At 37.7% G+C, this 26,848-nt stretch overlaps 1 long non-coding RNA gene across 1 annotated transcript in view; it reads left to right on the top strand.

Annotated features, from left to right (window-relative positions):
- Nucleotides 1-24,324, top strand: part of LOC133076790 (uncharacterized) — a 43,077-nt gene extending 18,753 nt beyond the window's left edge. Inside the window, exon 4 of the long non-coding RNA XR_009697616.1 lies at nt 24,279-24,324. This is a non-coding gene — a long non-coding RNA (uncharacterized LOC133076790). The remainder of the gene's footprint in view (nt 1-24,278) is intronic.
- Nucleotides 24,325-26,848: the final 2,524 nt, after the last annotated feature.

Here is a 26,848-nt window from a genome sequence, read left to right as displayed (position 1 = left end):
TGGGTTATGCTTCAGTATTCCCAAATGATGCCAAAATATGTTAAATAAAATATTAAGTTGCATTATTTGGCTGTAACTATATAAATCCAAAGAGGCAAAAAGGTTAGCTCAAAGCTATCAGCTGTTACAATTATCTTTGATTAATGAAAAAAATTAACATACAGAATTTTTCAAAATATCGTTCTTGGGGGGAAAGAGAAAAAGGAGTACTTGCTGGGGAGAAGTTGCAAACCACTAAATGTACACACATCTAGTACTTAACTATGTAGTCAAGTGGTTGAGAGCATGATCTTTGAAGTCAGGCACACCTAGGTTTGACACTATCTGATCTTTTGGAGCCTTGGTTTCTCAACAAGGAAATGAGTTAGCAAGTAAAGCACTCAGCACAATGCCTACTGTATAGTAAATGTTCAATAAATGCTTTGTGTTATTGTTGTTGTTGTTAAATCTTATTTGCTATTTTGTATGGTTTGTCTCCTGTGTTGGGCAGAATAGTTGACCCTCTTCCCCCTCCAAATGTCCACATCCTAATCACCAGAGCCTCTGAATGTTACCTTACATGGCAAAAGGGACTTTGCAGATGTGATTAAATCAAAGATATTAAAATAGGGAACTTATTCTGGATTATCAGGTAGACCCAGTATAATCACAAGGATCCTTTATAGATGGAAGACGAAGGCAGAAGATTCAGGGAAGAAGAATCAGTGTCAGAGTTAGAGTGATTTGATGTGAGAAGGAGTCAACCTGCTGTTGCAGGCTTTGAAGATGGAAGAAGAACCAAGGAATACTGGCAACTAAAAAGAAGCTGGAAAACATAAAGAAAGGGATTGTCTCCCAGAGCCACCAGAAAGGCTTTTAGCCCAGTAAGATCTGGTTCAGATTTGTGACCCCTAGAATTGTAAGATAATAAGTTTGTGTTTTAAGCCACTAAGTTAGTGGTAATTAATAAAGCATCAGTAGGAAATGAGTGTACCTCCCCAGCTGAAGACCAATTTTGTAAAGCTCATAGTGTCCAGAGTAGTGTGGGACGGGAACATAAATGAATAAATTGGGTTTACTGAGGGTTCCAGCAGAGAGGCATAGCAACTTGTAAATTGTCCTTTATAGTGAAGAAGAGGAAATCAGAGTTAGCTACAAGCCAGGTCTCTTTCTAAATGTGGATTTCCATTACAATATAAATTCAAAATACTGGGGAAATTCCCTATCTCACTGCCCAGGAAAGATCCCAACAGGCCATAAATTCATCTATACTCCAGTCAGGTTTTCCACCTAAGTGTCCTTACCTCCCTTACTTACTGCTAATTTACAAGATCAGTAATAATCACTATCATGCACTGGGTGCACAGTCTGTGTCAGGCATTGTGCTAAATGTTTTGTACACGTTATCATATTTAATCCTCACAAAATTCCCATGGTGGTAAAAAGAAATGTAGTACCTTGTTTTTCAAAGTTCAGGTCATGAGTTTCAGTGGAAATTGAAATCAGTTTGGTGAGGATTGACAAGCAATTTTAAACAATAAAATACAGTAGAAAAATACCAGTGTACTGCATGAAATGAATAAGTATATTTTCATAAAATTTGGTTTCAATTATACATATAATAAAGACTCTCAAGTTATAGGTGAGTCTTAATTGATAAAATATATATGTATTGGGTTGTGTTGTAGAACATATTTCTTACTACGGGTCATAGTAAAAATATTTCTTATAGTGGGTTACATTTAAAAAATTTTAAACCCACCAGTAAAGTGGTTAAGAGTACAGGCTTTAACAAAAAGGTTACCTTAGTTTAATCCTAGTTCTTTGTCTTACCAGCTCTGTGATCTTGAGTGGGTTACTTGTTCTCCCACTCAGTTACCTTGTCTCCTTGGGTCTCACCTCAAAGGGTCTTTTTGAGGATTAAATGGATGAATCTAAGTAAAGCAGTTTGAACAGTGCTTTAGTAGCAAACACTCAGTTACTGTTACTTTCCCAATGTTACCTGGTTAGCAAGTGGCAGAACTGGGCAGATTCCTGTTCTGTCTGATAAAGTTTAGTCTTGAGTTTGAAATCAAAGGTAATTTCAAGCTAACTTAGGTGTCCCCTCAAAACAAACAAAGAACAAAATAAGTCTCCCTTTACAATAAGTTACCAGCAAATTAAAAATATGGGAACCCTCATCTTCTCAGGAAGTTGGCCTATGTTGGCAGAGTCTTGTCTCTGAGAGAGTACAGGTTTCCTGTCTTGTTCTGCTCTGAGTTACAGGAGAAGAATATGTGGAAGGCATTAGGTTGTTTGACACATAGAACAAACTGGTGACTCACATAAAACTTTACCATAGGATCACCATATAAATTATTACATCTAAAAGGAATCAGGCAAAGGAGGAAATCCTGCAAGAATCTGGAGGGAGGCCTTCAGTCTAAAAGTTTGTGAGATGACTGGTTTTGTTATTGGTTGTATTTGTCTTTTGTTTTTTTCTGCTCTGTTTCCTCCCTCTGCTCCAGCAGGCAACTGAGGCATTTTATCAATTTCTTAAAAAATTTTCTGACGCTACCTGGTGTTAGGTGCTTTGAGTGTTGGTTGAAATATATAGCCAGGCTATACTGCTTTCATAGGCTCTGAAAATTTAAGAATTTAAGAAGCTAATGAGTCTCTTAAGTTATGCGTAAGCCTTAGTTGCTGAAAATTATTCTGGGCCTTTAAACTGCTGATTTTTATATTCAGCCAACAGCCAATTTAAAAATGAATTCCATACTACCTCCAATTTGCTTGATTGTAGAGTAATTTTATATCTAGTTAAGGTTTTGTTGGAATATGTATTTCTAGATTTTACGATTTGGGAAGTGTGTGAATCCAACCTCTCTACCAGGATCTGGCAGGGAGTTAGCAGTGTTTTGAACCATCAAGGAAAGGAAGTAGATATATTCAGCACCCTGCCCCATCTCAACACATTCATTTTCTCATCTTAGTAGTGGTAATCTTTCATTTGTTATTTTGGTTTGAATGTTGTTTGTAGCATATGGCCCTAATGCCTTAGAGCTCTAAGTAGAAGGGAAAGTGGTGCTAATAATTCCCTGACAGAGACGTACCCCTTCTTCCCCCACTTCTTTGTTCTTGAAGGATATGATTTCTCTTTTATTATTTATTTATACTTTTTAAAAGAGCAGTTTGAGGTTCACAGCAAAATTGTGGGGAAGACACAGGAATTTCCCTTATACTCACTGCCCCTGCACATGCATAGCCTCCCCTATTATCAGCATCCCCTGACCAGAGTGGTTCATTTGTTACAACTGATTAACCTACATTGACACGTCATAATCACTCAGAGTCCATAGTTTACATTACAGTTCATTTTTGGTATTGCACATCCTGTGGGTTTGGACAAATGTATAATGGAATATATCTATCATTATTGTATCATATAGAATAGTTTCACTGCACTAAAAACCCTCTGTACTCCACCTAGTCATCCCTCCCACTTCCCCAACCCTCAGCAACCATTGATCTTATACTGTCTCTATAGTTTTGCTTTCTCCAGAATGTCATATAGTTGGAATCATACAGTATGTAGTGTTTTCGGATTGACTTCTTTCACTTGGTAATATATATTTAAGTTTCCTTCATGTCTTTTAAGGGCTTGATAGCTCATTTCTTTTTAGTATGGAATAATATTCCACTGTCTGGATGTACCACAGTTTATTTATCCATTTATCTACTGAAGAACATCTTGGTTGCTTCCAAGTTTTAGAAATTATGAATAAAGCTGCTGTAAACATCCATGTGCAGGTTTTTGTGTGGACCTAAGTTTTCAGCTCCTTTGGGTAAATATCAAGAAAAGAAATGGCTGGATCGTATGGTAAGAATATGTTTAGTTTTGTAAGAAGCAGTCAAACTCTCTTCCTAAGTGGCTGTACCACTCTCTATTTTTAAGTCTATGAACAATCTTTGAGGTCAACAGTGGCATAAATCAATAAGCATGTGCATGTGTCGTCACTTGGTGGGTGTAGTTTTGTGAGGCACTCTTTGGAGGTGGTTATTAACCGCTAGGCATGAGATTCCAGCAACTGAACCCAAGCTTCTGCAATCCCATCTAAGATGTATTTGTGAAAGGCCTAAAGGGGCTGAACTGTGCATCTCACTGGTCTGCAGTGTGCAGGTACCTGGGAATTGCAGCAAGGATTGAGGAAGTGGCCTCACAAGGGTGCATGGTGGATGGTTATTGGCTTTGTGAGAACAAAGAAAAACCAGAAATATGTTGGTCTTTTAGGGGAAGCTTAGTGTTCCTTTCTGACAAGCACTGTACCTTCTCACACCTGCCTTCTCAGGGCAGGGACATTTTATTGGCCCACAGATGCTCTGAGAGGAAAGGAGTTAAAAGTCAGAGCCCATGCTGGTTGGGCTTTGGGGACACTCTTTCTGTTAAGAGCCTGGAGAGGTAAGTGAGAAGGCTGCAGTGTTCTCATTTTTTACTGCCCCCCGTTTGCATGGTGCATTTAGAAATGAATATATTTGCTTATTGGACAAATACTCTTTACCCATGTGTGTTAGAGAGTAATAGAAGCACATGATCTAGTTAACATTGCTTTTAAAAAGCAATATAGCTCTCTAATAAAATAAGTCCACTTAAAATGAAAAGTTTTAATGATAAAAATGTTGGGATTCGAGGATACCCCAAAATAATATCTTTCTTATTCTTTTGAACTTGGAGCCAAATGAGAGATGAATTCAGTAGTCAGCAGAAAGTGCTGAACAGCACTGGACTAAGCACACACACACACAGCCTCCGTGCAGCCTCAGTGGACTTGTTAACTTTGTCTCCGAATCACATCAACCAGCTCAGTTCCCAGCACAACTGGACAACTTCCAGCCACTCTGGAGGGGGCAGGCCCCTCACCACATGGTAGAGAGTGGAGGGAACTTATTAACTTATTCAAAAAGTATTTATTTATTGAGCATTCTATGAATGCTAGCATCTTTCTAGGTGCTCGAGACAGAGCAGTGAAGAAAAGAGACAAAGTCTTTGCTCTCCTGCATGGTTTTATTTACTCATTTATGGAGGTCAGGGATGGGGAGGTAAAAGGGGGCAATAGAGAGAATAAAGAAATGCATGCCTCTGACTGACGTACTGGCTCTGAAAAGATTGAGAAAGTTCCTGGGAAATGTCTTGGTTTCTTGTCCTAATTCAGTTATCAGATAATTCCTGAGCCTATAAGGGAGGGAGAAGTGCAAGAAATACTAGTATGGTCCCTTTAAGTAAACACGAGGCAAGGGAATGGAGGTTCTCTTCCAATAAAAAATCATGTTTGTACATAAAAATTCAACAGATGTGGGTAAATGTAGTAAGTGAAAGTTTTCCCAATTTTCTAAGTATCACTCCTCTACCTCCTACAAAATAACCATTGTTAACATTTTATATTAATATCAGTAATTACCAATCAATATCAATATATTTTTCTGTGAACATAAAACATACATAGTATGCATATTTAACCATTTAAAATATTTGCTAGGTAAACTAACAGCCCAATCGAAAAATAGGCAGAAGACCTAAACAGACATTTCTCCAAAGAAGACATACTTGAAAAGATGTTCAGCATCGTGAATTATTAGAGATATGCAAATCAAAACTACAATGAGATACCACCTCACATCGACCAGAGTGGCCACCATTAAAATGTCCAAAAATACCAAAGGCTGAAGAGGGTATAGAGTAAAAGGAACCCTCCTATACGGTTGGTGGGAATGTAAGTTGGTGCACCCACTCTGGAAAACAGTATGGAGGTTCCTTAAAAAACTAAAAATAGAGTTACATATGATCCAGCAATCCCACTCCTGAGCATGTATCTGGACAAAACTATAATTCAAAAAGATACATTCACCCCTATGTTTATAGCAGCACTATTCACAATAGCCAAGACATGGAAACAACCTAAATGTCCATTGACAGATGAATGGATAAAGAAGATGTGGACGTATATACAATGGAACACTACTCAGCCATAAAAAAGAACAAAATAATGCCATTTGCAGCAACATGGATGCAACTAGAGATTATCATATTAAGTGAAGTAAGTCAGAAAGAGAAAGACAAATACCATATGATATCACTTATATGTGGAATCTAAAATATGCCACAAATGAACTCTCTATGAATCAGAAACAGACTCACAGGCATAGAGAACAGACTTGTGGTTACCAAGAGGTGGGGTATGGGGGAGGGATGGACTGGGAGTTTGGGGTTAGTAGATGCAAACTATTACATATAGAATGGATAAACAACAAGGTCCTACTGTATAGCACAGGGAACTATATTCAATATCCTGGGGTAAACCATAATGGAAAAGAATATAGAAAAGAATGTATATGTGTATAACTGAGTCACTTTGCTGTACAGCAGAAATTAACACAACATTGTAAATCAACTATACTTCAATAAAAAATATATATACAGATAAACAATAAATAAAATATTTGCTAGGTATAAACATGGAAAAATAAAGTAGAAAAAAAAAAGAAAACGAATGTGCAGACCCTTTAGGTATCCTTACTGAATACAACTGCTTTTTTTTTTTATCTTTAATTAATTTATTTATTTTTAGCTGTGTTGGGTCTTCGTTTCTGTGCGAGGGCTTTCTCCAGTTGCGGCGAGCGGGGGCCACTCTTCATCGCGGTGCGCGGGCCTCTCACTATCACGGCCTCTCTTGTTGTGGAGCACAGGCTCCAGATGCGCAGGCTCAGTAGTTGTGGCTCACGGGCCTAGTTGCTCCGCGACATGTGGGATCTTCCCAGACCAGGGCTCGAACCCGTGTCCCCTGCATTGGCAGGCAGATTCTCAACCACTGCACCACCAGGAAAGCCCCAACTGCTTTTGAGTACTATTTTCCTTAACTGTCATTTTTTGTTCCGATCTCAGAAGGAGAAAAACTCTAACATTTTTATTTTTTATATCTACTGTGATCGTAAGTCTTAAAAAGTCTTGAGTCTTTTCCTTATTCATTTATTAAGTACCTATATTCACCAGATACTATGTAAGATACCAGAAATGGAAAGATTAATAAATGCTAACATCCTTTAAAGTTCATGTCTGTATTGTCTGCTCCCAGGAAAACTGCTTTCTGGGGCCTGCTAGGAACCCTTCAGTGCCCTCTCCTGTGATGTGCACTGATTGAGAGTCCTTTCTGGGTGTGATGTCCTGACAGCCCACTAATTAACTGCTGCTTCTCTTGAAGTAGGGGTGTCTTGAAGCTCTCTGAGAAGGCCTAGGTCATGTCTCCTATACTTCATAGGCTGTGATCTCTTTCCTTACTCTTGGAGACAGAAGGATGGTGAAAAGATGCCACTTTATTTCTTTCTTTTTCTGGATTAGGAAGGAGTTTTATATTGGAATTATGGTGCTGGTTTACCTCCTAAAGCTGAATTGTTTAAGTTTGGGTAAAAAGTTTTTTATTTTGTATAGAACAAATAAAAATTACTTAAACTAATTAGGTTTCCAAATATTCCAACTTTTGACATAAGCTGCTTTGTAAAGTATTGGCATAGTGACTTTTTTTCATAATAAATGATTAAAATAAGATGCAATAAAATTTTGTCCTTTCTTTTACAATACCAAGTATAGACTTTATTTTGACAGGAAAACTCAATTTTCCTTGAGGAAAATTAAGGAATTACTTTAAGGAATTGGGAATGATATACCAGGAAGGATTTCCTTATAGTGGGGACTCATGATGAGTAGAATGGATGTTTTTTACAAACTGGAGGTTGGATTATAATTTAGCCAGTGTAATAGTTGCAGTCATACATTAAAGACTAAATGTGCATTCTTTAGCTCCTCAGAACTGAGCAGAGGAAGAAGCAGGGAAACAATAGAGGCCAAATGAAACTTCTTAGTGTGACTGGTTTGCTTACTTGGAGCCCTTTGGAATGTAGACTAAGAATACTTTTCCTTCCCTTCCCCAAAACTCTCCTGCCAATTCTGCCTTCATTTTGTTACTTATTTGCTACTTCTGCTCCTGTCCAGTTGTGCCACCTCACATCTTTAAAACTTACATTTTTGTCTTTAATTTCCTATTCCAACTCATTTCTCGTATGTCTTTCATTCTTTTCCTTCATTTTGGTACCTCCTCTTCAATAAATTTTTCCCTACTTCAAAAAAGATTACTCTAAAGATATCTAAAACAGTAAAATAAAATTGTTTATTTATTTTTGTTATTTAGTGGAAATTATGTGTGTGTGTATATATATATACACATATATGTATATATTTACAAGGACAAGATTTGTAATTACTTTAAAGATCTTTAATTACTCCTGTTTTGGTTAAATGTGTCCAGTGCTATGTGCAGTAGGTATTCATTGAGAATACCAGGGAGAGCAATTTTACTTAGAACACAGTATCTACTGAAACTCTTCAAATCATTTTTCTGTGTCACTGTAACTGTGACATGAGCTAGCAGCATTGGCATCACCTGGGAGCTTGCTACATCTACAGGATCTCAAGCCCCACCCATTCTTATTGAATCAGAAATTCTCATGTGATTCATATATGCAATAAAGTTTGAGAAGCAATAAATTAGAAGACATATAGAAACCTGCAACTTTTCTGCTAGAGGACTGTCAAATGTCCAGAATTTCATAATTAAATGCCGCTAATTTAGTATATCAGAGCACAGAACTAAAGTCTCTCTTGGTGTCTTCAAAGGGTTAATGTCATATAGTATAAATTACAATCTAAGATGGTGACTTAGGGACAAAGGAGAGTAGAACATGTTAAATGTTTGGGACTGGTTTAGTGGGGGGTCATAAATATTTTGATATTGTTTTCAATAAGGGGTACCTGTTGTTATAGCCGTGTACAAGTCTACATAAACAAATAGTATATTTCCTTAATCTATATTTGAATGTCTGACTAGCTGGAGAAGTTAGACATGTATAACCAGTTTAGTCTTAACAATCAAGTTCAGAAAATAATATGTAGACTTCTGCCTAGTTACCGGTTACCTGCCTAGTTATCTAGTTGCCTCCTGTGATCTGGGTAATGCTACAGACTTCTAGAAGTTGTTAGGAGTCCAAAATTCTCTGGATACCTTTGTGAATCACTTTGCCTGATTCATATATGTACCTTCATATAATGGCTTTTAATAATGAGGGATATCTAGAGATGAAAAGATTAGAGTAACTGAGCCCATTAAATTGTAGGTTGCCATCTTTTATAAGGGTTTACTTTCATGGTGCAACGTATTTTCATCACTGTTTTTTAAAAAATATTTATTTATTTATTATTTTATTTATTTATTTTGGCTGCACTGGGTCTTAGTTGTGGCATGTGGACTTCTTAGTTGTGGCATGCACGTGGGATCTAGTTCCCTGACCAGGGATCGAACCTGGGCCCCCTGCACTGGCAGCACAGAGTCTTACCCACTGGACCACTAGGGAAGTCCCTCATCACTGTTTTTTATATTATTCTTGGCTTAGATTTTGAGCCCTCTGTTCATGAAAAATCAAATGAAGTTCTTTAGCTATGTTGCTTACTTATTATTATTCTCCAGCCATGTCCCTACTAGTGAGTAAAGGATAGAATTCAGGCCATGATTCAGGTGATCCAGGCTTCATTTTCAAGTAATTTGACTGAAAGATTATGGTTTTGAATGATTAGGGAAATGCTCTGCTCCTTTTGAAAGACTTGTTCAAAAATACGATCCCATGGAAAACACAGAGAATGTTAAGAATGTGGAGAGTTTGCATCAAACTTTTAGAAATTTTGTAAAGAACCAGAACAATGATGGCCCTTACAAAGAAACCTATGAGCTTCCTTATACTTGATCCTCCATGGATATATTTCCTTATACTTTGACTCTCCATGGTCAGCAATGGAAGGATCTGTGGGGGGGAAGGGAGAACTGGACCTAGCACACAGGGTTTCTGTCCTTGGCCTCTTGAGTATCTTGCTAATCATTGTTGCCACCACCACCCTGGTCCCCAGGGAAGATGTTCACATTGCCATCTTTGGCACCCAGGCCCAGCTAAGGCCCAGCTAAGAATTTACCACAGTGCAGCTGAGACCCTAATGGTGTTTACCAGATGTTCAGGGATAACAACAGAGAATTACAATATAATGAGTAACAAATAACCTCTCACTAGATGTTGCTTGCTCTTCAGAGCATATGGACCCCAACCTCACTTCACAGGAGTACTGGAAAGAAGAGAGCAATTTAGAAAGTCTCTTCACTTTAGTTTTCCCAGGCTGCTGCCCCTTCTGTTATCTTTGGCTTGGAGAAGGAGGAGGTTCTGGACTGAGCAATCACTTCCTCACAGCCTTAAACTGGAGGCGTATCTCACATGGGGGGGAGGAGCCTAAATAAAGATTACATAATGTGAACTGTTGAAAGAGTTATTTCAGTAGAAGCATGCTGAACAGAATGTGTTGAAATAAAATGCCTTGAGAATCTAAAGAGTTTTCCATCACTGCCATTTTCAAAAGGAAAACTTAGAAGGCTACAGATATTTTAAAAAGCAAGCAAGCAACAACAAAAGAGGACAAATATCTAAAAAAGAGAATTCCAGAATAATCTGTAAACCAATGCTTTCACATGCTAAAATGTCATAATGAAAAAATTTCTCAGAATGTGTGTTATCTCATGTGGTATTAGTGGTCAGGGTAGTGATAGTAGTTGTGGCATATGTGCCTTTTCTCCTTTTTATTCTCTTAAACATTCACTTGTCTTTTTGTGCCATCTCTATTGGGAACTAAAGGCATATATGCTGGATAATGTAACTCTTTAATTCATATGAGTATATTTGGTTACATATTTTTGGAATTAGGTGTTGTGCATGCCCCTTTCTGCCATTATTAAGAAAGCACCTAAAATGAAGTTGGAAAACAGGACTGTCAGAAAGAGCAACTTTAGCTTAGAGCAGTGCTTTCCAACCACACCATTAGAACTGCCTGTGGTGCTGGTTAAATGCAGTTTCCTGGACCCCAACCCACATTTACACAATCAGAGTCTCTGGAGGTGGAGAGGGAATCTGTGTTTGGAGCAAGAACCAAGTGATTCATTTGTCCACTAAATTTGGCTTAGAGATGTTGTACAGATTTTGACACCAGAATTTTCCTACCCCTAATTAATTATGTAACTTAGCTGCCTTCTCTTCCCTTCTGTACTCCATGTCTCTGTTGCTACCAGTACCTTTGACTGAAGGGGAGGCTAAAGTGGTCTGTATGTCTTCTCAGTAGCACTAAAGCTCTTATTGTCCTGAGAGCACAGACTGGATTGCACTAAAACCTGATTAATATAGGTGCCATTGAAATACCCAGGCAAAGAGTGATGGGGAACTAGAGTGAAATAGGATGGTTATGGTAGGATTCAATTCTGGATATATTCTTGAAAAGACAGGGAAGACTAAAAGAGGGACAAGTTAAATGCAGGGCATGCAGAGGAAATCAGAGTTAAACATTGTGCATGTTAGATTTGATACACCTATTATATTTGCAAGAAGAGCTGTCCAGCAAGTAGTTTGATAAATTTTTTTAACATCTTTATTGGAGTATATTTGCTTTACAATGTGGTGTTAGTTTCTACTGTATAACAAAGTGAATCAGCTATATGTATACATATATCCCTTTATCCCCTCTCTCTGGTGCCTCCCTCCAAACCTCCCTATCCCACCCCTCTAGGTGGTCACAAAGCACCGAGCTGATCACCCTGTGCTATGTGACTGCTTCCCACTAGCTATCTATTTTACATTTGGTAGTGTATATATGTCAATGCTACTCTCTTACTTCGTCGCAGCTTATCCTTCCCCGTGTACTCAAGTCCATTCTCTACATCTGTGTCTTTATTCATGTCTTGCCCCTAGGTTCTTCAGAACCAATTTTTTTTTAAGATTCCATATATGTGTGTTAGCATACAGTATTTGTTTTTCTTTTTCTGACTGACTTCACTCTGTATGACAGTCTCTAGATCCATCCACATCTCTACAAATGACCCAGTTTCGTTACTTTTTATGGCTGAGTAATATTCCATTGTGTATATGTATCACATCTTCTTTATCCATTCATCTGTTGATGGGCATTTAGGTAGCTTCCATGTCCTGGCTGTTGTAAATAGTGCTGCAGTGAACATTGGGGTGCATGTGTTCTTTGAATTATGGATTTCTCTGGGTATATGCCCAGTAGTGGGATTGCTGGGTCATGCGGTAATTCTATTTTTACTTTTTTAAGGAACCTCCATACTGTTCTCCATAGTGACTGTATCAATTTATATTCCCACCAACAGTGCAAGAGGGTTCCCTTTTCTCCACACCCTCTCCAGCATTTCTTGTTTGTAGATTTTCTGATGATGCCTATTCTAACTGGTGTGAGGTGGTACCTCATTGTAGTTTTGATTTGCATTTCTCTAATAATTAGTGATGTTGAGCATCTTTTCATGTGCTTCTTGGCCATCTGTATGTCTTCTTTGGAGAAATGTCTATTTAGGTCTTCTGCCCAGTTTTGGATTGGGTTGTTTGTTTTTTTAATATTGAGCTGCATGAGCTGTTTATATATTTTGGAGATTAATCCTTTGTCCCTTGATTCATTTGCAAATATTTTCTCACATTCTGAGGGTTGTCTTTTCTTCTTGTTTGTAGTTTCCTTTGCTGTGCAAAAGCTTTGAAGTTTCATTAGGTCCCATTTGTTTATTTTTGTTTTTATTTCCATTACTCTAGGAGGTGGATCAAAAAAGATCTTGCTGTGATTTATGTCAAAGAGTGTTCTGCCTATGTTTTCCTCTAAGAGTTTTATAGTGTCCGGTCTTACACTTAGGTCTCTAATCCATTTTGAGTTTATTTTTGTGTATGGTGTTAAGGAGTGTTCTAATTTCCTTCTTTTACATGTAGCTGTCCAGTTCTCCCAGAACCACTTATTGAAGAGACTGTCTTTTCTCCATTGTATATCCTTGCCTCCTTTGTCATAGATTAGTTGACCATAAGTGTGTGGGTTTATCTCTGGGCTTTCTATCCTGTTCCATTGATCTATATTTTTGTTTTTGTGCCAGTACCATATTGTCTTGATAACTGTAGCTTTGTACTATAGTCTGAAGTCCAGGAGCCTGATTCCTCCAGCTCCATTTTTTTCCTCAAGACTGCTTTGGCTACTCGAGGTCTTTTATGTCTCCATACAAATTTTAAGATCTTTTGTTCTAGTTCTGTAAAGAATGCCATTGGTAATTTGATAGGGATTTCATTGAATCTGTAGATTGCTTTGGGTAGTATAGCCGTTTTCACAATATTGATTCTTCCAATCCAAGAACATGGTATATCTCTCCATCTGTTTGTTTCATCTTTAATTTCTCTCATCAGTGTCTTATAGTTTTCTGCTTACAGGTCTTTTGTCTCCCTAGGTAGTTTTATTCCTAGGTGTTTTATTCTTTTTGTTGCAATGGTAAATGGGAGTGCTTCCTTAATTTCTCTTTCAGATTTTTCATCATTAGTGTGTAGGAATGCAAGATATTTCTGTGCATTAATTTTGTATCCTGCTACTCTACTGAATTCATTGATTCACTGTCGTAGTTTTCTGGTGGCATCTTTAGAATTCTCTATGTATAGTATCATGTCATCTGCAAACAGTGAGAGTTTTACTTCTTCTTTTCCAATTTGTATTCCTTTTATTTCTTTTTCTTCTCTGATTGCTGTGGCTAAGACTTCCAAAACTATGTGGAATAATAGTGGTGAGAGTGGACATCCTTGTCTTGTTCCTGATCTTAGAGGAAATGTTTTCAGTTTTTCACCATTGAGAATGATGTTTGCTGTGGGTTTGTCATATATGGCCTTTATTATGTTGAGGTAGGTTCCCTCTATGCCCACTTTCTGGAGAGTTTTTATCATAACTGGGTGTTGAAATTTTTCAAAAGCTTTTTCTGCCTCTATTGAAATGATCATATTGTTTTTATTCTTCAATTTGTTAATATGGTTTATCACATTGATTGATTTATGTATATTGAAGAATCCTTGCATCCCTGAGATAAATCCCACTTGATCATGGTATATGATCCTTTTAATGTGCTGTTGAATTCTGTTTGCTAGTATTTTGTTGAGGATTTTTGCATCTATGTTCATTAGTGATATTGGCATGTAGTTTTCTTTTTTTGTGACATCTTTGTCTGGTTTTGGTATCAGGGTGATGGTGGTCTTGTAGAATTAGTTTGGGAGAGTTTCTCCCTCTGCTATATTTTGGAAGAGTTTGAGAAGGGTGGGTGTTAGCTCTTCTCTAAATGTTTGATAGAATTCACCTGTGAAGCCATCTGGTCATGGACTTTTGTTTGTTGGAAGATTTTTTTAAAATAAATTTATTTATTTATTATTGGCTGCATTCCACCTTCGTTGCTGTGCATGGCTTTCTCTAATTGCAGTGAGCAATGGCTACCCTTCGTTATGGTGTGTGCGCTTCTCCCTGCAGTGGCTTCTCTTGTTGTGGAGCACAGGCTCTAGGCACGTGGGCTTCAGTAGTTGTGGTGGTGGGCTCAGTAGTTGTGGCTTTTGGTCTCTACAGTGCAGGCTCAGTAGTTGTGACACATGCGCTTAGTTGCTCCGTGGCATGTGGAATCTTCCCAGACCAGGGCTTGAACCCGTGTCCCCTGCATTGGCGCACAGATTCTTAACTACTGTGCCACCAGGGAAGTCCCTGTTGGAAGATTTTAATCACATTTTCAATCTCAGTGCTTGTTATTGGTCTGTTCATATTTTCTATTTCTTCTTGGTTCACTCTTGCAACGGTGTTCTTTTCTAAGAATTTGTCCATTTCTTCCAGGTTGTCCATTTTATTGGCATATAGTTGCTTGTAGTAATATCTCATGATCCTTTGTATTTCTGCAGTGTCAGTTGTTACTTCTCCTTTTTCATTTGTAATTCTGTTGATGTCAGTCTTCTCCCTTTTTTTTGTGATGAGTCTGGCTAATGGTTCATCAATTTTGTTTACCTTCTCAAAGAACCAGCTTTTAGTTTTATTGATCTTTGCTATACTTTCCTTCATTTCTTTTTCATTTTTTTCTGATCTGATTTTTGTGATTTCTTTCCCTCTGCTAGCTCTGGGTTTTTTTGGTTGTTCTTTCTCTACTTGCTTTAGGTGTAAGGTTAGGTTGTTTATTTCAGATTTTTCTTGTTGCTTGAGGTAGGATTTTATTGCTGTAAACTTCCCTCTTAGAACTGCTTTTACTGCATCCCATAGGTTTTGGGTCATCATATTTTCATTGTCATTTGTTTCTAGGTATTGTTTTATTTCCACTTTGATTTCTTCAGTGATCTCTTGATTATTTAGTAGTGTATTGTTTAGCCTCCATGTCTTTGTATTTTTTACAGTTTTTTTTCCTATAATTGATCAGTGTCTAAGTGTTGTTGTCAGAAAATATACTTGATACAATTTCAGTTTTCTTAAATTTACTGAGGCTTAATTTGTGACCCAAGGTATGATCTATCCTGGAGAATGTCCCATGAGCACTTGAGAAGAATGTGTATTCTGCTGTTTATGGATGGAATGTCCAATGAATATCAATTTAACCCATCTGGTCTAATGTGTCATTTACAGCTTGTGTTTCCTTGTTTATTTTCATTTTGGATGATCTGTCCATTGCTGAAAGTGAGGTGTTAAAGTTCCCTACTATTATTGTGTTACTGTCGATTTCCCCTTTTATGGCTCTTAGTATTTGCCTTATGTATTGAGGTGCTCCTATGTTGGGTGCATAAATATTTACAATTGTTATATCTTCTTCTTATATTGATCCTTTGATCATTATGTAGTGTCCTTCTTTGTCTCTTGTAATAGTCTTTATTTTAAAGTCTATTTTGTCTGATATGAGAATTGCTACTCCAGCTTTCTTTTGATTTCCATGTGCATAGAATACCTTTTTCCATCCCCTCACTCTCAGTCTGTATGTGTCCCTAGGTCTGAAGTTGGTCTCTTGTAGACAGCATATATACGGGTCTTGTTGTATCCATTCAGCCAGTCTATGTCTTTTGGTTGGAGCATTTAACCCATTTACGTTTAAGGTAATTATTGATATGTATGCTCCTATTACCATTTTCTTAACTGTTTTGTGTTTGTTTTTGTAGGTCTTTTCCTTCTCTTATGTTTCTTGCCTAGAGAAGTTCCTTCAGCATTTCTTGTAAAGCTGGTTTGGTGATGCTGAATTCTCTTAGCTTTTGCTTGTCTGTAAAGTTTTTAATTTCTCTGTCGAATCTGTATGAGATCCTTGCTGGGTAGAGTAATCTTGGTTGTAGGTTTTTCCTTTTCATCACTTTAAATATGTCCTGCCAATCCCTTCTGGCTTGCAGAGTTTCTGCTGAAAAATCAGCTGTTTCCTTATGGCGTTCTGTTGTATGTTATTTGTTGCTTTTCCCTTTTTACTTTTAATTTTTTTTCCTTGTATTTAATTTTTGATAGTTTGGTTAATATGTGTCTTGTTTCTCCATGGATTTATCCTGTGTCGGACTCTTTGCACTTCCTAGACTTGGGTGGCCATTTCCTTTCCCATGTTAAGGAAGTTTTCAACTATAATGTGTTCAAATATTTTCTCAGACTCTTTTTCTCTTCTTCTTGTGGGACCCCTATAATTCGAATATTGCTGTGTTTAATGTTGTCCCAGAGATCTGAGACTGTTCTCCATTCTTTTCATTCTTTTTTTTCTATATTCTGCTCTGCAGCAGTTATTTCTACTATTTCATCTTCCAGGTCACTTATCCGTTCTTCTGCCTCAGTTATTCTGCTATTGATTCCTTCTAGAGAATTTTTAATTTCATTTATTGTGTTGTTCATCGTTGTTTGTTTGATCTTTAGTTCTTCTAAGTCCTTGTTAAACGTTTGTTTTATTTTCTGCATTCTATTTCCAAGATTTTGGATCATCTTTATTATCATTTCTCTGAATTCTTTTTCTGGTAACCTGCCTATTTCCTCTTCATTTGTTTGGTCTGGTTAGTTTTAACATTGTTCCTTCATCTGCTGCATATTTCTCTGCCTTCCCATTTTGTTTAACTTACTGTGTTTGGTTTGTCCTTTTTGCAGGCTGCAGGTTCATAGTTCCCATTATTTTTGGTGTCTGTCCCTAGTTGGTGAGGTTAGTTCAGTGGCTTGTGTAGGCTTCCTGGTGGAGGGGACTGGTGCCTTTGTTCTGGTGTATGGGCCTGGATCTTGTCTTTCTGGTGGGCAGGGCTGCTTACAGTGGTGTGTTTTGGTGTGTCTGTGAACTTAATATGATTTTAGGCAGCCTCTCTGCCAATTGGTGGGGTTGTGTTCCTATCTTGCTAGTTGTTTGGCATGGGGCATCCAGCACTGGTGGTTGCTGGCCATTGGGTGGAGCTGGGTCTTAGTGTTGAGCCCAAAGTCTCTGGAAGAGCTCTTGCCGATTGATATTACCTGGGGCTGCGAGGTCTCTGGTGGTCCAATGTCCGGGTTTCGGCTCTCCCACGTGTGAGGGTCTGGCCTGACACCCTGCCAGGGTACCAAGACCCTGCCAGTCATACAGCTCAGACAAAAAGGAAGGGAAAAAAAGGAATAAAAAATAATATTGGTAAAATAAAAAATAATGATAAAATAAAATAGAAGAAAAGAGCAACCAAACCAATAAACAAATCCACCCATGATAACAAGCACTGAAAACTAAAGTAAGATAAGCATAAAAATCAGAAACAAATCAATCACAGAAAGTAAACCCCCATATCTACAGTTGCTCCTAAAGTCCACCACCTCAATTTTCAGATTATTCGTTGTTTATTCTGGTATTCCACAGATGCAGGGTTCATCAAGTAAATTGTGGGGATTTAATCTGCTGCTCCTGAGGCTGCATGGAGAAATTTCCCTTTCTCTTCTTTGTTTTTCACAGCTCCTGTGGTTCAGCTTTGGTTTTGGCTCTGCCTCTGCGTGTAGGTCACCCTCAAGCATGTGTTCCCTGCCCAGAGAGGAGGGGGTTAAAGCAGCAGCTGATCAGAGCTCTCTTGCTCACTCAGGTTGGGGAGAGGGAGGAGTACGGTAGTCATAATTGGAATGCGGTAGTGTCAGAGGCTGGTGTGAAATTGCAACAGCCTGAGGTCCACCGTGTGTTCTCCTGGGGAAGTTATCTCTGGATCTGGGGACCCTAGCAGTGGCATGCTACACAGGCTCCCAGGGATGGGGGGTGTGAGTAGTGACCTGCGCTTGCACACAGGACTCTTGGTGGCAGTGGCAACAGTGTAAGCTTTTCATGCCCATCTCTGTGATCAAGCTGATAGCCACAGCTCACACCCGTCTGGAGCTTGCTTAGGCAGTGCTCTGACTTCTGTGGGCACATGGGGAAGGAATCCCCTCTCCTCACGCACCCCAAAACAATGGTCTCTTGCCTCTTCAGCAGGTGCAGACTTTTTCCCTGACTCCATCCCGGCTAGTTGTGGTGCACTAGTCCCCTTCAGGCTGTCTTCACGCAGCCAATGCCAGTCCTCTCCCTGGGATCTGATTTCCGAAGCCTGAGCCTCAGCTCCCAGCCCCCACCTCCCCTGGTGGGTGAGCAGACAAGTGTCTCAGGCTGGTGAGTACTTGTTGGCACCGATCCTCTGTGTGGGAATCTCTCTGCTTTGCCCTCTACACCCCTGTTGCTGTGCTCTCCTCTGTGGTTCTGAGGCTTCCCAACCAACCAACACCCCCCTCCCTACCAGTGAAGGGGCTCCCTAGTGTGTGGAAACTTTTCCTCCTTCACAGCTCCCTCCCAGAGGTGTGGGTACCATCCCTATTCTTTTGTGTCTGTTTTTTCTTTTTTCTTTTGCCCTACCCAGGTACGTGGGGATTTTCTTGCCTTTGGGGAAGTCTGATGCCTTCTGCCAGCATTCAGTAGGTGTTCTGTAGGAGTTGTTCCACACATAGATGTATTTTTGATGTGTTTATGGGGAGGAAGGTGATCTCCACGTCTTACTCCTCTGCCATCTTGAAGGTCCTAGCAGTTTGATATTTAAATACAGACTTAAAAGGAACACTTCTGCTTCTGGCTGTGAGTAAAAAGGACTGGATTTACTCCCACGTTAAATAACTAGAAAACTGGACCAAACAATGTTTTCCAGGCATTCGATAACAGGCACTGGGAATCCTGAGAGAAGGAAAACAAACTTGATGGAGTTTGATGGTCTAGCTGAGTAGAGGAAATTGGGATAGGAGTCCAGGGAGGCTAAGGTGGCTAGAATATTTGGGACAGACAGGGAAGACAGGGAGAGGGAGAGGGAGAGCGAGAGCAAGAGAGAGAGAGAGAGAGAGAGAGAGAGAGGGAAAAAGAGGGAAGAGATTGATTGATTGATTGATTGATTCAGTGATTAGCAGAGGTCCCTTGAGCCTTTTGTCTGAATATTGATATCTGCATATGAGAGAGGAAACCACCCCAGGCAGGGCACAGAATCATTGGAAAGCAATAAGCCAAATAATTCCTGAAACTCACATGAGACAGCAATGAGTTTTTTTCCCCCAGTCAGAGAGGAAAGACCTTGTATTGTTTGGAGTATTGGATAGAATCCTCAGAAAGGTACCTTAATAGTGAGGTTAGTAGTGAAGCGAAATTAGTCCTAGACTAAAGGATGCTCTGGGTTTTCCAAACAAAGTGAAAAAATGAGCCTCAAAAAGGTTAGACTGATTCTAATTACAATAACCTAACAGTGTGCGAGAAGACAGCCCAACACTATGAAAAGGAACACACCAAAACCCACCACCCAATTGTGCAAAGTCTAAATGTTCAATATCTAATTAAAAAAATAACAGGAATTCAAAAGAAGAAGAAACATAACCCATAATCAGAAAAAAATGTAAACAATAGAAACAGAACCAGAAATGACAGAAGTGATGGAATAACTAAAATTGGCTATTACATTGATAAATATGCTTCATGTTAATAAAAAGGTAGAGGGGAACATGACTATGATGAAGAGTGAAATAGATAATATAAAAAAGACCCAAATCAAATTTCAAGAGATGAAAAAGACAATATCCAAAATAAAGAATAAACTGGATGTGATCAACATATGATTAGACATTGCAGAAGAAAATGACAGAACTATAAAAACTATCAAAAATGAAGTACAGAGAGAAAAAATACTGAAAGAAAAGTGAACAGAGCATTAATGACCTGAAGTACAATGCCAGGAGATCCTACATACTTACATTTGAAGTCCTAGAAAGAAGGTCGGAAGAGAGCAGAAAATAGTTGAAGGATAATGGCCAAATATTTGTATAAGTCTGATGAAAACTATGAACTCACAGATCCATCAACAAATCCCAAGAAGGAAAAACATAAAGAAAACTATACCAAGACATATTATAATCAAATTTTAGAAAAGCAATGATAAAGAGAAAATGCAACCATAGTAAAGAAGACGCATTCTCATCAGAAACTTTTTGACAGAAATTATGCAAAACAGAAGACAGTCCTCCGTGTTGAAAGAAAAGCAAACTGTCAGTATAGAATTCCATACCCAGTTTTTTTATTTGTCAAAAATGAAGGTGAAATAAACACTTTTTCTGAAAAACAAAAGCAGATATAATTCAGTGTCATCAGAGAAGTTATTCAGGCAGAAGGAAAATGATATCAGATGAAAATTTGGACACCATTGAGGAATAGAAATTGTCAGAAATGGTAAGTATGTGGTAAATATAAAATAATTAATTTTCTTAGTTTTTAAGTCTCTTTGAAAGATAATTGACTGCTTAAAACAAAATAGAAAGAATGTATTATTGGGTTTATAACACATGTGGAAGTAAAGCATAAGGTAAAACTAGTGCAAAGGATAAGAGGGTGAAATAGAAGTATAGTGGTGAAGATTTCTTATACTGTATGTGAAATGATTTATCATCTGAAGGTAGACCATTGTATTAGTTATCTATTGTTGAATAAGAACTTACCCCAAAATTTAGTTTAAAAAAACAGTAAACACTTATTATCTCATATGGTTTATGTGCTTCAGGTGGGGCTTAGCTAGGTGGCTCTGGCTCAGGGCCTCTCATGAAGTTGCAGTCAAGATGTTGAAAGGGGTTGTTGTCATCTGAACACTTAATTGGGGCTAGAGAATTTGTTTCTGAGATGGCTCACTCACATGACTGGAAAATTGGTTCTGGGTCTTGGCCAGTTCTTCTCTGTGTGAAGTCTTCATAGGGCTACTGAGTGTCCTCAGAGCATGGAAGCTGGCTTTCCTCAGAGTGAGTGATGCACAAAGAACAAGTTGGAAGCTGTGCCATATTTTCAACCTACCCTAGGAAGTCACACACTGTCAGTTTTACATGTCCTATTGTTTGCACAGGTCAGTCCTAATCAATGTGGGAGTAAACTATATTAGGGCTTAAACACTAGAATACAGAGATCATTGGGGAGCATCCTGGAAGCTGGTTAACACAATTGTGGTAAGTTAAAGTGACATATTGTAAACCCAAGAACACCACCAAAAAATTCCTTAAGCAAAATGTCAGCTAATCTAATCCAGTCATATATAAAAAAGGATAATACATCTTGACCAATTAGAGTTTATATCAGGAATTCAAGGTTGGTTTAACATTCAAAAATAAATAAATACAATTCACCAATTAACAGTAAAGAAGACAAAACTTAAAATTATCTCAATAGATGTAGTAAAAGCATTTTCACAAAATTCAACATCCATTCATGATGAAAACTCTGCAAAATATAAATATAAGAGAACTTCCTCAATCTGATGAAGGGCATTTACAAGAAAAACCTTATGGCTAATATTATACTGAATACTTTCCTCTTAATATTGGGAATAAGGCAAGGATGTCCATTCTCACCACTTATTTTCTGTTTTTTTGTGGTTCCTAGCTAGTGCAATGTGACAAGAAGAAACAAAAGACATAGAGATTAGAAAGGAAACAGTTTTTATTTGCAGATGACATGATCATCTACATTAAAAAAAAAACTAATGAATTTACAAAGAAACTACTGGAAAGAAAAGTGAAGCCTCTGGAACTAATACATATATTTAGCAAGGTTTCAGGATACAAGATATTAAAAAATTGATTGTATTTCAATATATTCACAACCTACAATTGGGATTTGAATTTAATGTAATAAGACTTTTTAAGTGGTGTTAAAATTTTTAATAGTATTCAAATATGAAATATATAGGATAAATTTCATAAAATATGTGTAGGGTTTATACACTGAAAAATACAAAATTTACTTAAAGAAATTAAAGAAAACCCCAATAAAGGGAAACGTATACCACGTTCACAGATTGAAAGACTAATTATTGGTAAAATATCAAGGCTCCCCAAATTGATTTACAGATTCAATGTAATCTTGATCAAAATTGAAACAGATTCTTTTTTCTCTTTTTTCTTTTTTTGGTAAAAATTGACAAGTTGAGTCAAGAATCTATGTTCAAATCAAAAGTCCTAAAATAGCCAAAACAATTTTTGAAAAAGAACAAAACTGAATAACTTATTATTATCTGATATCTAGTCTTACTTTAAAGCTGCAGTACTCAAAGCATGGTATTGGTATAAGGAGCGACATATAGAATTATATAAATGGTTCATGTTGGATAGTCACATGAACCGTGAATCTTACCACCTAACCTATAAAAATTTTACTTTAAAAGGACTGTAGACCTAAATGTAAGATCTAAAACTATAAAATTTATAGAAGAAACTATAGGCAAATATCTTTGTAATCTTGGTTGAGGCAAATACTTCTTAGGACACAAAATGTATGAACTATATGTAAAAAATGATGGTAGAAAAAGAATTAATCAAAATTAAAAATGTTTCTCTTCAAAATAAGCTGTTAAGAAAATGAAAAGCTAGATACAGATGGGAAAAATATTGGCAAAACATATATTTACTGAAGAACTTATATCCATAATATAAAAAGAACTCAATACTTAATAAGAAGATATACATCTAATAACAAAAATGGGAGAAAGATTTGTAGACACATCACCAAATAACTTATATGGATATGAAATAAGCATATGAAAGATGCTCACCATCATTAGTTAGTGGGGCAATGAAAATGAAAAGCACAATGAAATGTCCACATGCGAATATTCACAGTAGAATCCAACTGATCCTCAACTGGGAATCGATGAACAAATTGTTGTATATCCATGCATGGAATTCTACAAAGCAATAAAAAGGAAAGAACTACTGATAGGAGCAATAATGTGGATGAGTTTCAAAAGATATGCTAAGTAAAAGAAGCCATTCTTAAAATATTACATAATGCATGATTCTATTGATGTGAAGTTCTAAAAAAGACAAAACCATAATGACAGAAAGCAGATTGGTGGTTGCCAGAGTCTGAGGGCAGGGGAAAGGGATTGACTGCAGGGGAGCAGGAGAGAACTTTTTGGATAATGGAAATGTTCCATATCTTGATTTTGCTTACCTGACTGTATTCATTTACCCAAGCTCAAACTGTATACTTCAAATTAGTGAATTTTATTGAAAGTAAATTTTACTTCAATACAGCTAATTAAAAAAGTTCAGAGGAGAAGTTTGGGGTAGAGATATAAATTTGTGACTCATGAGCATGTAAATGGTATTTAAAGCTATGAAATTAGATGATATATGTGAAGTATAAAAATTAAGCATTGAGGCACTCCCAATGTTTAGAAATCAGGGAGATGAACAGAAAGTAGCAAACGTGACTCAGAAGGAGTAACCTAGTGATGAAAACCAACTATGCATGGTGTCCTGGAAGCCAAATGATAAAGGTATTTCAAGGAGATGTGAATGATAATCTGTGTCACATGCCATTGATGTATAAAAGATTATGGGGAAAGAATATTTACTAGTGAATTCGGCAGTCAAATATGAAGAGAATTCATATTTTCCCTTGACAAGAGCAGTTTGGCTCAGCTGCTTGAAGTTGATTCAAATGAGAATGGCTGCAGATAAATTAGAGACATTGAATACAGACAACTCCAAATTAGTTTTGTTGTAAAGGGAAGGCATGTAATGAAGTGTAGGCTGGAGGGGTACTAAGGTAGTGAAGGGAGTTTATTATTTTTATTATTTAAGATGTTAGCAATATTAGTATGTTTTTATGTTTATGGGAAAGATTCAGCAGAGAGAGAGAAACATTTATGATATAGGAGAAAGAGGGAATATTTGCTGGAGCAGTGTCCTTGAGCATGAAAAAGTTGATGAGATCTAGTAGATAAGTTGAAGCATTGGCTTTGGATAGGAGTATGGACAGTGAACCTGTATTAACAGGAGAAGAAATTAGAGTGTGTGGGCACATAAATAATGAGGTGGGTAGATGTGGTAGGAGCTTGTGGGAATTCAAAACAATTTATTTCTATTTTCTTAGAGATATAGGAAGAATGATTATCAGCTGAAAATGAAGATAAAGCAGAAGTTGGAGAATTGAAGTGAGAATAGAAGATATGAAACAGTCATAGATGGTGGGACTGTGAACAAACTGGGAAATACGAGGTTTTTTTTGGTTTTGTTTTGTTTTTTTTAAGGTAGACCAATGAAATTTAATGTAATAGTATGAAAAGTTCATTGATAATTCGTAGTTTCAGATTATTGTTGAATTTTGGTGTAATATCAAAGAAGAATGTCTACAGTTATCTGAAAAAGCTATTAAAATATTCCTCCCTTTTCCAACTACTTATCTGAGTGAGGCGAGATTTCATTCATAAATATACTTCAACCAAAAAAACATATCACAACAGATTGAATGCAGAAGCAGAGATGAGAATACAGCTGTTTTCTGTTAAGCCAGATATTAAAGAGATTTGATTTGCAAAAAAAATGTAAAACTCTTCCCATTAAATATATATTTTGTTTGTCTTGGATAATATAGTTATTTTTCACTGAAAATGTCATTTTTGTAATATGTTTTGTTATTGTTTTTATTTTTGTTATTCTTAATGGAATAAGCAAATGTTTTAAAAATTACTCAGCTTTAATTCTAATATAGTAAATATTGATGGGTATAACCACATAAACAAAAGGCATTTGGGGTTCTTGATAACTTTTTTAGGAGTGTAAAGGGAGCCTAAGATCAAAAAGTTTTAAAATGGCTAACCCTGGAGATATTAAAGAAAACGTTCTTCTTCTTTTTTTTTTTTCCCTCGGGAAATACAGTTTGATTGTTGGACAGCATGAAGAACCCACGTGTGCAGACTGATTATTACTTTAAGGTGAGGCCAGTCGGCAGGGTAGTATGCTTTTCTCCAGATTCATTAAGCTACAAGAATGTAGGCACAGTATAGATGGAGAGATGTACTTACCCAATATTAGAGTTCTGCCACAAGAGAATGAGAAGGTGAGAGAGAGGCAAGAGAGCTGAGAACATGTGCAAGGAAATGATTATAAAATGGACTATGTTTTTAAGCTGTGAAAGGAAGTGAGGACACAATGGGAGTGGTGGCCAGTGGAAATGTGGTAAGATTAATGGATTATAGGATCCAATAGGGTACTAGAGAGAGTAAGTTTGAAAAATGAGAAGCAATGGTTGGTGAAGGGACTTCTTAAAATTGTGAGTGAGTTGGGAAGGGGTAACAAACAAGGCTAGGATTTGACTATGAGAGTGAATATCTGAACTAAGAAGAGAATAAGATCACTGAAAAACAAGGAGTTGCAGCTGGCAGTTTTCATGCCCTGGTCATATTCTCTTGTTCCGTCTCTGATTTCATCAGCAGCTATGATGAACAGTTCCAGTGCTTGCCTTCTCCACAGTCCTGAAGTGTGGAGGAGTTTATACTTCTGGCCACAGATCAAGACCAGTTGGGAATAGGAACCGATGGATAAATGCCCAATTTTCCCTTCCTTTGGAAGGGCAGTTCAGTGTAACATGGTTTCTTAGAACATCCTCAGAGGGACTGAGTATCTACTGTGTATTCTGGCAACTAATACAAAGCAGATACCCCATGTCCCCCTTCCTGTTCCCTCACTGTTCCTTTTGGGGATCATCTCTCAAATAAACTACCTGCAGCCAAGTACTTGTTTTAGGATCTGCTTTGGTAAAAACAAATAAAGGAACTGAGAAGCCAGGTTATCCAAAGGATCATTCAAGTGAATATTTATTTATTAAAAAAAATTTATTAACAGCTGAGATGTGATTCGATTCCATGTAGACACATTGCCTTCGACTTTTACAATAAAGTTTATTGAAAAGTGAAAAAAAATTTGTTTACTTGGCTGTGCCGGGTCTTAGTTGCAGCATGCAGGATCTTTTAGTTGTGGCATGTGGGGTCTTTATTTGCAGCATGTGGGATCTAGTTCCGTGACCAGGGATTGAACCCGGGCCCCCTGTATTGGGAGGGCGGAGTCTTAGCCACTGGACCACCAAGGAAGTCCCTGTTATCTGTATTTTTTAAATGATCTAAAATAAGTGTTTCTTTTAAAAATGTAAACAATTATGAGTAGGAAAAAGCATACATAAGTTAAGCCTCTAAAAGGAGTATCAGTGGAGACCTTCAAGATGGCGGAGGAGTCAGACGTGGAGATCACCTTCCTCCCCACAAGTAAATCAAAAATACATCTACATGTACATGCGGAACAATTCCTACAGAACACCTACTGAATGCTGGCAGAAGACCTCAGACTTCCCAAGAAGCAAGAAACTTGCCACGTAGGGCAAAAGAAAAAAGAAAAAACAGAGACAAAAGAATAGGGATGGGACGTGCACCTTGGGGAGGGAGCTGTGAAGGAGGAAAGGTTTCCACACACTAGGGAGCCCCTTCACTGACAGAGACGGGGGGATTGCAGGGGGAGGGAAACATTGGAGCCACAAAGGAGAGAGCAGCAACAGGGGATCAGAGGGCAAAGCAGAGAGATTTCTGCACAGAGAATCACTGCTGACCAGCACTCACCAGCCTGAGAGGCTTGTCTGCTCACCCCCAAGGGTGGGTGGGGGCTGGGCCTGAG

This window comes from Eubalaena glacialis, chromosome 17 (genome assembly GCF_028564815.1).
Source record: "Eubalaena glacialis isolate mEubGla1 chromosome 17, mEubGla1.1.hap2.+ XY, whole genome shotgun sequence".
Lineage (NCBI taxonomy): Eukaryota > Metazoa > Chordata > Mammalia > Artiodactyla > Balaenidae > Eubalaena > Eubalaena glacialis.
Note: the sequence above shows the minus strand (reverse complement) of the source record. Positions and strands in the feature narration are given on the sequence as shown.